Source organism: Crinia signifera, chromosome 1 (assembly GCF_055691185.1).
Source record: "Crinia signifera chromosome 1, ASM5569118v1, whole genome shotgun sequence".
Taxonomy (NCBI): Eukaryota; Metazoa; Chordata; class Amphibia; order Anura; family Myobatrachidae; genus Crinia; species Crinia signifera.
The window spans coordinates 179,163,676-179,177,842 of NC_139217.1; positions in this window are offsets into that span (position 1 = coordinate 179,163,676).

Consider the following 14,167-nt stretch of genomic DNA (forward strand, 5'->3'; position numbering starts at 1 on the left):
GCGGTAGGTACTGGTCACCAGGGGCAACAGCCGACTGGAATGATATACTACTGTGGTAGGTACTGGTCGCCAGGGGCAACAGCCGACTGGAATTATATACTGCGATAGGTACTGGTCGCCAGGGGTAACAGCCGACTGGATTTATATACTACTGCGGTAGGTACTGGTCACCAGGGGCAACAGCCGACTGGAATTATATACTACTGCGGTAGGTACTGGTCGCCAGGGGCAACAGCCAACTGGAATTATATACTGCGATAGGTACTGGTCGCCAGGGGTAACAGCCGACTGGATTTATATACTACTGCGGTAGGTACTGGTCATCAGGGACTGGAATTATATACTACTGCGGTAGGTACTGGTCGCCAGGGGCAACAGCGGACTGGAATTATATACTACTACGGTAGGTACTGTTCGCCAGGGGCAACAGCTGACTGAAATTATATACTGCGATAGGTACTGGTCGCCAGGGGCAACAGTCGACTGGAATTATATACTGCGGTAGGTACTGGTCGCCAGGGGCAAGAGCCCACTGGAATTATATACTGCGGTAGGTACTGGTCACCAGAGGCAACAGCCGACTGGAATTATATACTAATGCGGTAGGTACTGGTCGCCAGGGGCAACAGCCGACTGGAATTATATACTGCGATAGGTACTGGTCGCCAGGGGTAACAGCCGACTGGATTTATATACTACTGCGGTAGGTACTGGTCACCAGGGGCAACAGCCGACTGGAATTATATACTACTGCGGTAGGTACTGGTCGCCAGGGGCAACAGCCAACTGGAATTATATACTGCGATAGGTACTGGTCGCCAGGGGTAACAGCCGACTGGATTTATATACTACTGCGGTAGGTACTGGTCATCAGGGACTGGAATTATATACTACTGCGGTAGGTACTGGTCGCCAGGGGCAACAGCGGACTGGAATTATATACTACTACGGTAGGTACTGTTCGCCAGGGGCAACAGCTGACTGAAATTATATACTGCGATAGGTACTGGTCGCCAGGGGCAACAGTCGACTGGAATTATATACTGCGGTAGGTACTGGTCGCCAGGGGCAAGAGCCCACTGGAATTATATACTGCGGTAGGTACTGGTCACCAGAGGCAACAGCCGACTGGAATTATATACTAATGCGGTAGGTACTGGTCACCAGGGGCAACAGCAGACTGGAATCATAAACTGCGATAGGTACTGGGAGCTAGTATCAAGAGCAGACTGGAATTATATACTGCTATAGATACTGGTAGCCAGTGGCAACAGCAGAGAGCAGACTGGAATTATATATATATACTGCAACCGCAATAGGTACTGGTTGGCAGGGCACCAGCAGACTGGAATTATATACAGCAGTAGGTAGGTAAGTAGGTAGGTAGGTATTGGCATACCCTCAACAGTACAGATTTAGCCGGTACAGTACCATTTTTTAACGGTCTGTACCAGCAAATAAAGTCTGTACCGAATGTACCGCTTTATTGCCCCCCTCTGGCTCCTGTCAATCAATGCTGCGCTCTCCATGTCCCGAATCCTCCTCCTGGATCCAGGATCGGTGTCAGCCACTGGTGCGCCATTCTCCCCTGCACAGCACCGGTTCCCAAGTGTGCATTGCGGGTGGTCCCGTGCTGGGCCAGCGTGTGATGCGTCATGATGTCAGGTGCCGGCACTGCGGACCCTGCACACTCAGGGGAAAGGACAGTCAGCCCTCTCCACATGCTGCCTGAGGGTGAGCAGCGCATGGGGTGCGGTGGCCAGCGCATGGTGGGGGGGGGGGGTCGGATCATCACATGAGTTAGTGAAGCAAGCACTGCAGCAAGTAAGGTGGCTGCACTTATTGATTCAATAATATTTACCCTCCAACTTTACTATTGAAAGTATAGAAAAGGAGGCGGTACTTGTTTCCTAGCACGGCGCCCATCGCATACCATATTTAGTGGTATAGAAACATAGAATTTGACGGCAGATAAGAACCACTTGGCCCATCTAGTCTGTCCCTTTTTTAAACATGTTGCCTCAAACCATATTTGATCCTTATTTTTTGTAAGGATATCAATATGCCTATCCCAAGCATGTTTAAATTGTACTACTGTATTTGCATCTACCACCTCTGATGGTGGGCTATTCCACTTATCTACTACTCTTTCTGTGAAAAAATTCTTCCTCACATTTCCCCTGAATCTTCCTCCCTCTAGTTTCAGTGCATGTCCTCGTGTTCTGTTGCTCCTCTTCCTGTGAAGAATGTCTCCCACCTGTACCTTGTTAAAACCTTTGATATATTTGAAAGTTTCTATCATATCCCCCTTTCCCTTCTCTGCTCTAAAGTATACATATTAAGATCTTTTAGTCTTTCCTGGTACGTTTTGTGATGTAGGCCATGCACCATTTTAGTTGCTCTTCTTTGTACAGTCTCTAATGTATTTATATCCTTCTGGAGATATGGCCTCCAGAACTGAACAAAATACTCTAGGTGAGGTCGTACCAAAGACCTATACAGTGGCATTATTACTTCTTTCTTTCTACTGCTGATACCTCTCCCTATGCAACCAAGCATCTGACTTGCCTTCTTCATTGCTTTGTTACATTGCCTACCTGCTTTTAAGTCCCCTGAAATAGTGACACCTAGATCCCTCTCTTCCTCAGTAGTTTCCATCATAGTGCCATTTATACTATATTTAGTCTTTGGATTTCTGAGACCCAAGTGCATGATTTTGCATTTTTTGGCATTAAACTGTAGTTGCCATTCTCTTGACCATTTCTCTAATCTACCTAGATCCTCAATCATTTGTTTTACCCCTCCTGGTGTGTCTACCCTGTTGCATATCCTGATATAGCTACAGTATGTCCCAGTCATGATTTTCATTGCACCATGTCTCTGTAATAGCCACAATATCCAGTTCATCCCTTGTCATTATTGCAATTAGTTCTGGGATTTTATTTCCTAAGCTCCTAGCATTTGCACACATAGCTCTTAAAGTTGTGTTTGTGCTTCTCCTGCTGCTAGCTACTGTATGTTCATCTTTCTGCCTATATCTATTCGGTTTTGATCGGCATTATCTTCTGTTGCAGTGGATAGGCTTCCTGTTCCATTTGCCTGCAGAGACAATACCTCTAGGTTGGGGGAGCAGATTTATTCATTCTTATTTGGTTCACTGCCCCCTCTGCTAGTTTAAAAAGTTGCTTATGAAGCTTCCAAACTTCTCACTTAATATTCTCGTTCCCCTTGAAGATGGGTGCAGGCCATCACTTTTATATAAGGCTCTGTCTTGCCAGGTAGCTTGACTTTGACCTAAATATCCAAATCTCTCCTCGTTGCACCAATTCCTTAGCCAAACATTGAAGTTTCTAATTCTCAGAGTTCTATCTTCCCCTTGGTGTACTGGCAATACTTCTGAAAAAGTTACAGTGGTTGCCACCTGTTTTAGAGCAGTTCCTAACTTTCTAAATTCATCTTTTACGGCCATGACTTCAGCATTAACCAGGTCATTTGTGCCTAGGTGTCAGGAACCAGGTTCAGTCTGTTTTGTTTTCTGTCAGTTTATGTTTGGCATTTTGACTCACTGGTGGCCTCCAGTGGCAGGGCTGTTGCCATTACAGCTTTGTGTTCTGGGAGCTAATTTATTCACTAGGCTGTGAGATAATTAAGCTAATCAAGCACTTGCTGGGAGACTGCCTGGAGAACCACCAGGTGTTATCAATCACATGAGGCCTTGATAAGGCATGCTCTTCTTTGGATCTCTGCCAGTTATAGCTTGCGGTTTTCTGTGCTGGTAGCTGCAGATCTACTGCTTTCTGGTCCTAGTTCCTGCTCCTGTTCCATTCAATCTGGATTCTGTCTGAGTCCTTCTCACTTCAGTCTGGGTCCTGTTTACAGTCTTGTCCTGTGGCAGTCTGGGTCCAGTCAAGTGTCCTATCCTGCTGCAGTCTGGATCAAATATCATTGTCCCGTTGCTGTCCTAGTCCGGGGACCGTCCAGCCGTGGTGCAGCAATTGTCCAGCTGCCGTCTCACTGCGGTCACCGTGCAGCCGTTATCCAGCTGCCCGATTGCTGCGGTCAGTGTCCAGTCTTGGGCTGGTCACGTAAGTGCTCCAGTGGAGCCTGGTTCCTTATTCTTTATTCCTACGGGCAAGCGGCCCTTTCTCCTTAGTTATTATCATTATTATCCTGGTTCTGCTCTCCGTGGTTCGGAGAGGCCCACAACTGTGGGTTTACGCCTGTTTTGGGGTACCGTCACTTTAAGAGTACTATTTTTGTGTTGGCGTGTGTTTGGTTTGGTGGCACCCCATTGTTGCTGTGTTCTGGTGCCTGTGACTCGGTCACGCTCCCCGACCTTGGCCAGGTGCCGTGAGTTAGGGTGTTTAGATCCTCCTTTTGGTCCAGTCCCTGACGGTCGCCGTGGGTTTGTCCCCACTTAAAACCTGGTTGCATCAGGGTTGGAGCGGGCCTAACTCGCTCCTTCGAATGCGGCGACTAAAGAAGAAGCCTAGCACCCTGCAGCCTGCGGTCACCTGCCCGGGACGGCCAACAGAGTCAGTGTAGGGTTTTGCTGTGGCCGTTCTAACCAGCGGTCCCGGCTACGGGCTCACGCCTGATCTCCAGCTCCCTGCCTCCTGCAGCACCACACCAACATCCTCACGTCACTGTCTCCGGACTCCAACGGTGGGTAACACCCAAGTCCGTAACACTAGGTGGACGATGACATCCACCTCCCCATCTTTTCTTGCTGCCTTTACAATTCTTAGCATGCGTTCTTTATCTCTTGGAGCTGTGGCTCCAGGTAAGCACCTTACTTGTTTCTCTACTATAGTAGCATTTCCCAGATGAACTCCTCTAATGATGGAATCTCCCAAAAGAAGTGCAGTCCTTTTTGGAGGTGAAATTTTCCTAGTCCTACAGTTAGTAGAGGTAGAAGTCCTTATATCTTCCTGTTCTTTATTGCCTACGTTGGTCATACATTCCAACCCTGCAAGAGCAGCATATGAGTTTTGCAGTGTGACCACTTGGGGAATGTGTCTGATGCCCTTTGTCAGTCTCTGCCTTTCAGAGCCCACAGCAGTCCAGGCAGAATGTCTTCTGAGGGCTCTCTGAGGCAGTGGTGGTTGCAAGGACATAGACATCCTACGTAGCTCAGCATGCAGTTTAGCTATCTCCTCCTGCAGCAAAGAAAATCGTTTGCAGATTGGACAGCAGCCGAGTCTCCAGAATGTCTCCCTCAAAACAAATGCATTACATCCACTGCACTGCACCAGGCCAAACATTGTATGCGTTGTGATGCAATGCAATATTCACGTTAAATTAACAAATGGCATGCAATGCGATGCAATTTTTAATTGTACAAGCACCCTGATGGGTGTTTACAATGTTAAATGCACCCCCATTGTCAACGCCAACCCGAAGCGTGGCGAGCGCAGCGAGCCTGCGAGGGGCGGCGGTACGCATTCTCTGACCTTTTCATACCCCCACTATCCACATTGGCGTGGAGTTGATTTTAGTGCTCGTGTGGTGAGCGCAGCGATCCACCGAGCCCGAAGCGTGGCGAGCCCCGTGAGGGGATGCGGAATACGAGCCCGAAGCGTGGCGAGGGGACGCAGAATACATGTAAAGTAATCCGTGTCCGCTCGCCTCGCTGCGATCGCCACACTATTTAATATGAACTCCACGTCGACGTGGATAGTGGGGGTATGAAAATGTCGTAGGACACGTACCGCCGCCCCTCGTGGGCTCGCTGCACTCGCCACTCTTCGGGGTGGCGTTGATAGTGGGGGTGGCGTTGACAATGGGGGTGCATTTAACATTGTAAGCACCCATTAGGGTGCTTGTACAATTAAAAATCGCATCGCATGCCGATATGTTGCATACGATGCAATGCGATTGCATAAGATGCACTGCGATCAAAATTGGGGGTGCCGTGCTAGGAAACAAGTACCAAGGAGGCTTTGCCACGCCCCCTTTCCCAGTGCTCACGCCCCCTTTCCTATTGTGTACCTAATTCTCCCCCTCAGATGTAGGAGGGTATGTACTGGCAACCACTAGGAAGTGCAGGGCAGGCACTAGCATCACCAGTGGACTAAACAGCAGAGGCAGGCCCCAGCATAAAGGAGAATAGACAGTACACAGCAGTTGTCCTTGCAATGGTGATGATCCCAATGAGCAGAGAGGAAAAACACAGCAGTACACAAGGCCCCAGCAGAGACACAGCAGCACACCCTATCCCAAACTGTTCCGAGACTGGAGTGAAGCTGGCGGTGCCGGGAGGCGAAATTTAAGGGATTCCGTGATCTCGCGAGAATCCGACGGGTGATGACGTTTTGCCTGCGCGCCCGGATCCAAGTCATGCGGGAAGCTCCGAGCGTCACTCGGATCCGGGCTCGGATTCATGCGAGCTCGGATCTGGGAAATCCAAGCCTGCACATCTCTAGTCAAGACATAAATAGATTATACTATAAAATATCGACTATACTGCATATAAATTGTTTACTGTAACTTTGGAATTTCATACTATCACTATCAAGTCACACATTTAGGCAGTGGAGTTGCATAAAGCATCCATTTCCTCTAGGCATAAACCAGTCACCCATGGCAACCTTGCAACTGCACATATGTTGATATCTGGCCAGATTTGCAATCAATAGATGTATCCAAACCTCTCACTGCATAAGATAGAGCAGCACTGGATAAGATAGAGGGTATAACTTCATACCAGGCGCCTGAAGGAGATATAGGGCGGTATTCAATCCAGGACTGACTGTTCCGACAGTCAAAGTCCTGGGCTATTTTTGCTCTGCTTCACAGATACTCGACAGCTGGAATTCAATGTTCTGCCTGTTGAGTGTCAAAAAGTGGGTGTGTTGCCGAAAATGGCTGCAGATTGTTGAAAAACAATTAGACCATCCGCAACCGTTTCCAACAAAACAGATCTGACTTGTTTTAGAGTTGGATCAGTTTTGTCGGAATCCGCCTTCAATCCTGTCGGAAACGGCTGCAATGAATAGGCTATGGCCACTATTTTCCCCGCAGATACCCCTATAGTTGTCCCCCACTCCAGATGATTCTGGCTTGATCATGTAATGTGCCAGTCATCATGTCAGTTGTGAATAAACTCTAGCCACCCCCATTCTCTCCAGCCTTATTTGCCCTTGTGTCTCTCCAGCATATCTTTCCAGCCCCCAGTGTCTTTTCAGCTCCACTCATCCCTTCTGTCACTCAAGCCCCTGATGTCTCTCCAGCTTCATCCAGCCTCCTTCTGTCTCTCCAGCCTCCCCAGCATCTCTCCAGCTCCAGTCAATCCCCTCTTCTGACTCTCAAGCCCCCTATGTTTCTGAGATATAGCTATGGTACAGCTTTTGAAGTAAGCAAGGTTTGGGGACAAAGATTTACTTAAAATATGCCCTAACTGAATCTTACAGATAAAACATTCATTATTAGGATTTATTTTTGATCAATAAATTTAAACCGGTTTTATGAAAATTATTATACAAGGCACATAGTTAACATTTTTGCACATAATAAAAATTAGAACTGTTTAAACAGTAAACCTTTATTATATGCAGTATGTTCACTGGATAATTGCCCAAAAAACTGCAGTTATATAAGTTAGCAATAAATTAGAATGCTAAATGCCATCACTCTGCCAAGGAACTTGATATTCTGCCATCACCCTGCTGAGTACATGTAGGGCTGAGACTGTTTCTCAAGCAGTAACTGTTGTTATTGCTGGCGAGACTCTGGCAAGCATGCTGAAATGAATCAATAAGGGTGCACAAAGATATGGCCATGCATGCTGCTCTTTTCAACTTTAATTATGACCACAAAGTCCATGTTTAATTGGACAATTATGTGCATATTTGTTGTCTAATATTCAAAAGGTAACACAAAGTTCATAAATCTAATATTAGAAGCAGGAGACTGAGTAACCCTTTGATTGCCAACATCTCTGTGAGAGTTGGGTACTTGTTTCCTATCTGGGCGCCCACGATCAAAATCGCGGTCATCGGGGGTAAAAATCGCGGTCATCGCGGTCATCGCGGGCATCGCGGGTAAATTGGGATGGCCGCGATGCCCGCGATGACCGCGATTTTCCCATAGGGAACAATGTTAAAAATCCTGATTGACCGCGATTTTACTGTTAAATGCCTCAATGGACCCGATTTGGGTCCAAATAGGGCAAATTAACCCTTAAATGTCCCCCCCAATTTTTGACGCCACCCCACGATCGACGCCAACCCGAAGCGTGGCGAGCGCAGCGAGCCCGCGAGGGGCGGCGGTACGCGTCCTCCGACCTTTTCATGCCCTACTATCCACTAGGGCGTGGTGTGAGAATATAATAGTGTGGCGAGCGCAGCGAGCCACCGAGCCCGAAGCGTGGCGAGCGCAGCGAGCCCCGCGAGGGGACGCGGATACCTTCACTGTGAAGGCCGCGAGGGGACGCGCATAACTGTGAAGGTATCCGCGTCCCCTCGCGGGGCTCGCTGCGCTCGCCACGCTTCGGGCTCGGTGGCTCGCTGCGCTCGCCACACTATTATATTCTCACACCACGCCCTAGTGGATAGTAGGGCATGAAAAGGTCGGAGGACGCGTACCGCCGCCCCTCGCGGGCTCGCTGCGCTCGCCACGCTTCGGGTTGGCGTCGATCGTGGGGTGGCGTCAAAAATTGGGGGGGACATTTAAGGGTTAATGGGCTCTGTGGCCCATTTAACATTGATTCCTATGGCCAAATCGGGTGGATTGAGGCATTTAACAGTAAAATCGGGTCCATCGCGGCTTTTAACATTGATTCCTATGGGAAATCGTGAGCATCGCGTCGCGGGCATCGCGGGTACATTTATGGCCGGCCGCGACGCGACCGACACGATTTCCAAGTTTAACATTGGTTTCAATGGGAAATCGCGGGCATCGCGTCGCGGCCATACATAAATGTACCCGCGATGCCCGCGACGGGCGCCCAGATAGGAAACAAGTACCGAGAGTTGTGTTAAAAAAGGCCAGCGTTGCTCACATTTGTTATATAAATTAAAAAAATATATGTTGAATAAAAAAAGATTATATTTCCTATATAAGGTAAACATTACAGGTCATTGTGATAAATAAAAGTGTTTGCTTGGCAATTTTCACACCTATATTGACAAATTCACTTGGCACTCAATGGGTGTTATCTATGAGAAAAAGGAGGATATTTTTGACCCAAAAAGGGTAAAAAAAAACCAGGTGCCTTTGTGGGTGTGCTGTCAAGCAGCTCCCACTAGGGGGTGTCAAACCCCAGAAGAATATACAGAAAACAAAACAAAAAAAGGTGGTGGAGCGCTGGATAAATAAATTGGATCAATTGGGTATTACAATAAAATACAATTTTCTAATATAATCAAACATAATCAAACTGTTAATCAAAGTGTTATCTATGAGCAAAGTTTTGTCAATTTGTGATAAAGCTGCCCTATTAATTTAGGACTAAAAACTTGAAAATGTAGATGCTGTCCACACTAGCCAGAAACACCTTAGACCTTATATAATTACAGTTTATTAAGCTATTTGCAGGACTATTTTTGTTGGAAAGGGAGCTAGGTTGCTATGGAGTATGGAAGAACCTGTACAGTAGCTGCTGTGCATCCTACAATGACAGTAGTATTGCCACAACCTGATGATAGCTATGCTTCACTGCTCATGGGCATGTTCAGAAGGGACTGTGGGAAGACGCACTGCATCACCAGATGCCCCCTATATTTTGACCACATCAATGTAGCGGTGTATTCCTGTACTGAGACACTACATACTGTCATTACTGCCATTACCTGCCATAACTGGCAATATTCAGACTGGCACAACAAAAAATATGATAGAAATTCAGAAAAAGGTAATGACTAAATGAATTAGGAATAATGGAAATAAATATAATGAAAGACTATTAGAACAAGGAGATCAAGGTGGGGTATAAGATCGTTGCAAATACTTAAATAGCACTAATGAATTGAGGTTAATAGAGGTTAGCAATTATTGCGGCATTCTCTCATTCAGGGACGTGCAGTGGTGGCTGTGAATGGAGAGGCACTGTCCCCCCCCTCCCCCCCCCCCCCCTCCCCGGCTCTTGTGCCTGGCTGCAGCCGACACCCGCTGCCCCCCTCCAGGAGCCGCCATCCATCAACCTTTCCCCGCCGCCATCTCCATCTGTTCTCGCCCACCAACCCCCCATCCCGCACCTGGCCGCCGCCGACACCAGCAATGCAGCAGCCGTCCCCCGCCGCCACCTCTGTCCCCCGTCATAAAATTGTACTTACCAGGCAGGGGAGAGGGACACAGCACGCGGCAGGGAACCGGGACTCGGGAGCCAGGGCACAGGGAAGCAAGGGAGGGGGAAGCAAAAGTGACACTGTCATGCTTAAATGACGGGGGCTGCTGTGATTGGACAGCAGCTGGATCTGCTGTCCAATCACAGCAGCCCCTGTCAATAAGGCACTTCTAGAAGTGCCGCTTTTGGCGTTATTTTTAATGGCTTTTTTTAGCCAACTGCTTAGCCCCGCCCCCGCTTCATCCCCTTGCCGTTCTTTGTGGGAGGCACGCTTATCGGTGCCTCCCAAACTAGGTTAAATAATTCAATCTAGTAAAATAATCTAAAGAAAATACTTATGACACAGAATATGTGTCATAGGTATATTCTTTGTATTATTTTGAAACAAAATGACAGGGGAAGCACTGCCTCCCCTGACTGCACGTCCCTGCTCTCATTAGATGTCAGTGACATAAGTGGAGGGGGGGGGGGGGGTTACAATGTTGTGCCTATGGGCGGCCTATTACTTAAATCTGGTGATGGGATGTGTTGGTTTGGTGGCCTGAAAAGTTACATTTTAGTCTCATCTGAACAGAGCATATATTTGTGCCTTCTTTCTTCTATTGAGATGTTGCCCATACCAGCCAATTATATTAATTATATTATCTTCTAGAAAGTGCTAAATAAAGTAGAATCTAATTGGTTGCTATGAGCAACATCATGTCTTCAGTAGAACTTCCATCTTAGTAAATTTACTCCTAGAGTGCCAAAAAAGGCAATAAAGGCAGCCTTGGCAGTATAGGATACATAGGTACATTTTTAAAAATTCTTTATTAATACAAATATATATATTAATGTAGGAAAAAGCATATCAAATATAAAAAAAAACACAAGTAAAAGAAAATACATATACTAATGTGTTACTGTGTCTTTTCTAGAGATACTTCAAAGTACAGTTTCAAAGTTGGAAAGTCATGTATGAGGCTTGTGCACGCCCTTATTTACTGGAAACATTTCATAGCAATAGCAGTTTGACATATCCCCTGGTATTGCATGGCCTGGGGGTAGGGAGGTGATAATTGGTGTTTGTGAGCTCTTCTCTGATGCTGTGCACCCAACCCAAATATTACTCGGTTCTCCAGTGGGAAGTTTATTGACTATCCCTACAAGGTGTCAAATTGTGTAGTTAGCAATTAAGAAATGCACTTGGTCCTGGGGCCTAACTCAGACACCTGATCGCAGGGCAAATTTGTTCTCAAAATGGACAAAACCATGTTGCACTACAGGTAGGGCAAATGTAATATGCAGATAGTTAGATTTGGGTGGGGTTTGTTCAAATTGAAATTAAATTGTAGTGTAAAAATAAAGCAGCCAATATTTACTCTGCACGGAAACAAAATATCTCCTCCAAAATGAACACTTTCTGCACAGATTACATTTGCCCCACCTACAGTGCAGCATGGTTTGACTATTTTGAGAACTAATTTGTCCTGCGATCAGGTTTGAATTAGGATTGTGAACTCTTAAATAAAGCTGGGTACACAGTAATAGATATATCTGCAGATTAACCATGAATATATATGCAGGTAACCATGAATAAAAGAGGAATAACAATGATTTCAAGCACCCAGGGCCGGATGTACTAAGCTTCAAAAGTGATAAAATGGAGAGTGATAAACAACCAGCCAATCAGCTCCTGCCTGAAATTTTTCAAACACAGTCTTTGACATGGCAGGCAGGAGCTGATTGGCTGGCTGTTTATCACTCTCCATTTTATCACCTTTGAAGCTTAGTGCATCTGGCCCCCAGTCTGTTATTCTAACATAATTAGTCTGACAAAGTTATCTCCAGCCTTATCCTCATCAACACTCTCACCTGTGTTAACGAGAGAATCACTGACATGATGTCAGCTGGTACTTTTGTGGTAGCGCTAAAATGCAGTGGAAATTTTGTTTTTGGGGATTAAGTTCATTGTCGTGGCAAAGAGGTACTTGCAATTCATCCGATCACTCTTCATGACATTCTGCAGTATATGCAAATTGCCATCATAAAAAAGGCAGCAGACTTTGTGAAACTCAAACGTTTTGGCCATCGCTATACAGTTTACTATCTAAGAGATATAGGGAGACTGATTACAAGTAACACGCAGACGTGGCTGTGTCTTTTGCTGTAGTAAGTATTTATGCTGGCCGATTTTGTGATTGCTGAGATACCTACTTGCAATGTTTTACAGCAGTGCAAATCTAGTTTAGTCATTTCTGTACTATTGATACATTATTGGACACAACATCAGACTTGCATCCAGGGCCATTTCTAGATAGCATAACGGATACCAATGTGCGTGCTGAAGGGTGTGTGGCCTCACTTTAAGGGGCATGGGCCAGTAACATGAATATAACACATTAATAATATAGATAGAGCAGCGGCGTAACTAGAATTTTTGCGCCCCCCCTGCCGATATCGGCAGTGCCGCCCCCCTCCCCCTAGCCCTCCCACCCACCTTCCCAAGTGAAGTTAAAACCCCCCTTACCCCTCCGCATGCCGCATTCAGGGTCCTGCCGCACATATCTTCTCCCGGCTCCGTCTCCTCCTGCAGTTCTATAATGACTATCAGAAAATGGCTGCCCCCTAACAGCAGACAGTTTTTAAGGATGCTAGAGGAGGCCTGCGCCTCCTCTAGCATCCCAAAAAACTGTCTGCTGTTAGGGGGCAGCCATTTTCTGATAGTTATTTTTCATTAGAAGTGAACTGCAGGAGGAGACGGAGCCAGGACAAGATCTGCGCTGCGGCCGGGACCCTGAATGCGGCGTCGGCATGCGGAGGGGTAAGGGGGGTGTGTAAATTTACTTGGGTGGGTGGGAGGGCTAGTAACTATAGCCCCGCAGATCAGCGCCCACAGTCCCTCCCCGCCACCGTGGGGGCTGCGGGGCTATAGTTACGCCACTGAGATAGAGGTATATGTACTCCAAAAAGGTAGCATGACAAATCAGGCACAGCTGGTTCCCCACAGTGTAGTAAACAGTCCTTTGCTAGTGAGAGAGGGCGACTCATTTAAAGCCGATGCCTCAGAGTATGGAAACTATATTTAAGTTAATCTATTCAAGCAGGCAGCGTATAGTAAATAATCAGGTCTCTGTACAGAGTATATACTACATTATAAAAGTATATGTGATGCATAGGTGCCGATTCTGTGGGTGCTTAAGGGCCCGAGCACCCACGGAAATTGATGAGCACCCACGGACCTGAGTCCCGCTGCTGGGCCACCATAATAACTTGCTCACAGTGCACCAGGTGACATCTCTTCAGAATGTGTCATGGTGTCCAGTGTACTACCTGTCTTCATTCTTATCCACCAGCCCCATACACCAGGAACTCAGTCAGAGGGCCACGAACTGCTGCTTCTTTTGAGCAATATCAATCACAATATCGCCCACTGTGTACACCATGCCCAAAGAATTATGCACGTTCCTGCGGGTCGTTAACGCCCCCCCCCCCCCCCCCCCGAGCACATCACTAACAACGTGGGCAATGGTGCTGAATGATCATGCCTATATCATCCTGGTGCTGCAGATTGGTGCTACTCTGCCTCAACAGGAGTAGACAGCTCTACCACTTGCAGCTATGGCTCAAGTTGCAGGGACCTTGACTCGGTTGTGAATTCCCAACCCCCAAAATTTGATGAGGACCACAAACGTATGTTTTTTTTTTTAAACTAGTTTTCAATACAATTTGAATTGCAGACTTCCAACTTCCTGATAGAATTCTCTGTGCAGGCTCTGGCCTGGGCCTGTCCCTTATGGAAAAGAAACAGCATACCTCCCAACATGACCCATGCCAGGAGGGACAAACTCCTCTGCTGCTGGACTTTCCTCTTAATGTAAGATTGCCATCACCTGCGTTGAA